This window comes from Cryptomeria japonica, chromosome 11 (genome assembly GCF_030272615.1).
Source record: "Cryptomeria japonica chromosome 11, Sugi_1.0, whole genome shotgun sequence".
Lineage (NCBI taxonomy): Eukaryota > Viridiplantae > Streptophyta > Pinopsida > Cupressales > Cupressaceae > Cryptomeria > Cryptomeria japonica.
In genome coordinates, this window is record NC_081415.1 from 729341655 (window position 1) to 729347004 (window position 5350).

Genomic DNA, 5350 nt, shown 5'->3' on the forward strand with positions numbered 1-5350 from the left:
TATGATGACTGTCCTTCACCTTTCAAGAATGAAAATTTCCAAATTAGATGCAAAGAACGTTGGTTTACTCAAGGCAACTTCTAGGTTCAAATGGTCATTTTGATCAAATGACTTAATGCAATGCTGTGGAGCTTGTAGTAGGGTGTCTCAGGTCTTAACTTATCAGTTTTGATGATTTGAAACAATCATTTACCTCTCCTTCCTTACCGATTTCATGAAATTGTCAATTTGACCCCAAAAAGGCTACTAGAATTAGCCCTAGTTTTTAGTGAAATTTGTTCACCCTACTAAACCTGCTAAACTTCATGGAAAACCCTTGGAGATGTAGTCATTTGATGATGAAAGCTCAAGGATTTTTGCTATGGCAAGTACTGTACGGACTATTTGAGGACTGTCCCACAAAATAGGCATATTTCAAGGGTTTTTGAAGGTTTTAGTGAGGGTTTGCAAATTAAAGGTCTCCTCCATGATGCTAGACCCAAATAAAGGTTTCAAACCTTGCTATGACATCTACACAACTCTCCCAAGGATTCAAACCTTATCTTAGAATGTTGTCATTTTATCAAACAAATGCCATACTGCTGCTTCACACAGAAATAACAATCTAGAGGACTGGGACAGCAATATTTTCAAGGTTTTGCATACTTTGTCAACATTAATAAACCAAGTACAATGTAAGCTTATCAAATACAGATGCAACAATGAATTGGTAGAAGTTGTAACACCCTGCAAAACAAATAGGAAGGGATTTTTATAACTACTGTTCATACACTGCCATCACTGCACTTTAACAGTCTTAAAAACTGTTTACACTTTCTTTCTTTGTTTTATTTTACTTCTTCCCTCTGTCCCTGGCCTGCAAAAAGGTGTTAATAGCAAGGTGACACAATGCATATAGCCTCTTCAAAAACCTTGTAAGTTTGAGTACTTAAAAGATGTCACAAAGCATGACAGCCATACAAGACTGTGATAGAGAATACATTTTTTTATAGGATCCTTATTTAGGTCCTTTACAATCAGATTGTGCATCTTGTCTTCCTAACATTGAAAACACTTGTAATTACATTCCCATGATGCCTAAAAGAGGATCCATCATTCCATACTGTCCATTAGGGAGGTTGGCAAAGAGATTTCAACAATGAAACAGTGACACACAGTTTTACAGTCTGATTACACCTTTGCTTCTTGCATCCAACCAAGTCATGAGAGAGACAAGGATGGTAAAAGGAAATGATAACTCTTGCCAACTTAATTCTTCTTCAATATTTCAAAAGTACAGTGCTATGAACAACAAAGTACCATTCAAAATAATTTAAGAATACCCAAGCCAAGTTGTTCACTTCACATACTTGCCATGGGCTTACAAACACTTGTGCATTGCTAGAAAAGGAAAATAAATGTATGATACAGTATGTACAAAGGATCCAACAAATTTCCTCAAAGCCATGGATGAAGAGACTTTGAAGAAATCAGCTGGACCATGAATGATCTTCCATTGGAACCACAAAACAATGCCTTTCTCAAGAGCACTTCAAACAAAACTTGTTCCAAACCACTACTCAAACATCAAATGAGATCACACCAATTAAAAACAGGAGTAGTACGAACTCATGAAGCCATGGTATGGACTGTACTCTCAAAAGTGCAGAAAACTAGTTAAAACTCACAAAATACAAGAACAAACAAGTATTTCTTTTATTTTTCCAACATGAAAAACACATACAAAGATGGGAACATGGTTTTTATACATGTGCCAACTTATTGAAGCCTTTGTACGAACAGGTACAGGCTGGAACTAACCAAAACCACCAAAAGTCACTTTTTTGCACTTTTTGACAACTTTTGACAACTTTTGTTGCTCAAAAAGTTGCATTTTGACTCCCGGTGACTTGGCACTCAAACCAATGACTCAAAATCATTAGAAACACTAAATAAACATGCTCCAATGCCTTTCAAGGCTTTACAACATCAAAAATTCAAAAATGCTCATTTGGACCCAAAATTGACAGTTTTTGGCCCACTGAGAAAAAAACAAAAATCTTGGAAACTCTTAAACACAAATGAGTTCCAAACCTTATTACACCACAAAACAAACCTATTAAACCTACTAGAAGCATAAAATAAACACACATGCTTAATTTGCAATAAAATGCTATACCTGCTAGGATTTGAGCATTCAGGTGCTCAGGTGCTCCTGCACCAGTGATACTTTCCCTCTTTCAACATTGTAAAGATTATAAAGTTTAGGATGATTTTTTGCAAGCTGTAAACACTAAACCCTTCTTAAATATTTGTTTATGTTGCATTGTGTTATGTTTATGCAATAAATCTTATGCAAGTAATATAAAATCTTTCTAGTTTAATTCCCTTCTTTAAATTTTTTTAAAAAAAATTATCTATATTTTCAAGTTTCTAATTTGTAATTTCAATGTTGCAAATTTTTAGTTGCTAGTTGTTGCATTTTACACTTGGTATCATGGTCTGGGAGACTCTTATGTCTTTAAAAAGCAGAAGAAGGAAAGTGACTGTAGGAAGAGGACAAATATAGGGGAACATTGGAAATAGTGCAAGGATAATTTCTTGAGTACTTGAGTAGCTCTTGAAGGTGGATCACTTCTAGGGCAACCTTGTTGGGTTGCACCTAGACGTATAATAACACATTATAACAAATGATAACTGTAGAGTAAAGTGAAACATATTGATCAATAGTACAAAAAACAAAAATGGTATAATTTTTGTCTTTCCAAATACTGAAGAGAATCTCCACCTTAAAAGAATGTTGAATCTAAGAAAATTTGTGGGGAATATGAGGCCAATCTCTCAAGAGATCCATATGCCAAGAAAAAGGCTCCGGTCGAAGAGTTCAAATGAAGTTATAAATCTAATTCTATAGTTATTGAGATCAAGAAAAAATATAGAAGAGGCGTTTGAATAATTTTATCTACCCATAAAAATGACAATGAGTGTCTTAGATGCCCATATGAAGAAGCCTTAAACCCACATGAAATCCTTGTAAAAGAATACACTAGGCAAAATGGGTGAGTTTGGGCTCTAAAATAGTTGACCAAATGTTGAGAAACTTGTGTTGCCAAACTAAGATTGATGATTGCAAACACCATCTCATATTTAAATTGGCACTATAGGAAGGTGTGGAGAAAGCTAGCAATAACCAATACATGACTTGTAGTTACAAAATGTTAGACTCCACTTCTAATATTTTGGCCATGATCTAGAAGATTAAATACTAATTTTGTGAATAATATAAGAATGAATGACATTCATAATTGCATCAAAGTTATCATGTTCGGATGAGAGAGATACAATTTTACTTGGAGCTCATCCGAGGATAAAATAATCATAGAAGTTGTAGAGAATAAATCTTGTGGCCATTGGATACCTTTCTTGTGTAACCATAAGGTCTTGACCCAAGGTAGATGTGGTAAAGGGTGAGCTTGAACCTACAAAATTGGGGACCATGGAAGATTATGTTGATTAAGGGAAAGAACAACCCTAAAAACAAACCCATCCCATTGAAGCGAAGGCTTAACAAATTCTTCAACATGCCAAATGGTTTTGGTAACAAAAGTGTCCTCAATGTAAATAATGTATTTCATAACAAGAAGGGTTTGAAATCCAATCACCTTCTAAGAAAGCCCATTTACTAGGCATCTTGAAGAAATGCAATGCTGAAGAAGAATCTTCTAGGATTCATTGTTGGTGAGGGTATAATCCATTTGACACATAAGGCCAGTCAGTGTTGGTTAGTGTACAACAACCATAACCATCAAATTCTTGAGATAAAAAGTCCTAAGAAACACGATGAAAATCCTTGTGATCATAGAGAGAGGCCCACAAAAAATCTCAAAGAATATTTTCTAACTTTATGGATGAAGCTCTAGAAGGGGACCAACGAGAGGAATAATAAACATGGTAGTTGATAGAATTTAGAACAAACTTAAAACTTGCTTGCCAATGTAAGAGTCTTAGCAATAAAACAAGCACAATTCTTTCCAAATTTGGTGAGAATAACATGGCATAAGGTCATTAGAAAAGCCTAGAAAGTGGAAGGAATGTCCAAAAACCTGAATATTTCACCATGATCAATCCACTTCCAGCCAAAAGCTTGAATCCATTAAGGCATAAGAAGGGTGGATTGACGATAGTTTTAGGTCTAGTACCATAGAATGTATGGGCCTGATGCCTAGTAGAAATTGTCCGAACACTTGAGCATTGTTATGATATTTTGCCCCTCTTCAATGAGAGTGAGAAAAGAATCATTTGCAAAGTGACCATTAACTAGTCGAGTCGATGACTCAGGTAGGGAAATGCCCCAAATAATCCCATGAGACAAAGTATGCTAAGAGACACCCAAATCCTTCAACAACAAGAATATAGAGAGGGAAAGAGCACACCCTTATTTGATGTAGTGGAAAAGGCCAAACACATAGGGTTGCCACCCATCAATGGTAATATAGGTAGAGGCATATGCAAAAAACATGTTAATAGATTGAATGAAGTGACATCCAAACCTTAAAACTTGAAGCATAAAAAGAATAAATATCATTTTATATGACCATAAGCTTTGGCAAAATCATTTTTTTAAAAGGTCTTCTATTAAGAGCACTAATCCCATTCCATTCCCTCCCAAATCGCAATAATATTTATCCAAAATGTATTTGAATTTAATGAAGCTCGTTTGCTCAAGGTAGACAATTTGACAAAGAAGGTAGCAAATCTTCAGAGCCAAAGCTTTCATAAGGATTTTATTCAACACATTGAGCAGTGCAATGGGATGCAAATTACAAAAATCTTCAAGATCGTTGGCTTTAGGTATGAAGTTGATATTGCCTTTTTTGTAAATTTTTTTTAAGGATTTGGAATGAAAAGATTCAATATAGACTTTGCGAAAATTATCCCCAACATAATCTTAGAGAACCTTGTAGAAATCACAGTGAAACCCATCACAACTAGGTGCTCTATCATAAAATGTGTCCACAACCTCCTTAAGATCTGTAGTGGAGAGTAATCAATCATGTAATGTTCTTTGAGCCGAAGAAAGATGACAAAAGATAACTTGAAGGTATTTATGAAGGACACTCTTCCTTTTGAGAGAGTTATCCTAAGCAATGAAAACCTTCTCACAATGATTGATGAAGGCATAGAGAATATTGACAACTCAGCGAGTACTAAATGTACCTCCTTGATTTTTTAGATTTCATGAGAAGTGTGATGAGCTTTGAGAGCTTGAAAAAATTCCTTTGAATCTCTGTCATCAACTTTGAGCCAGTGAAGTCTGGCTTTCATCTAGGCACCTCTTATGGAATGATTGTTAGCAATTTGCTTCTACTGC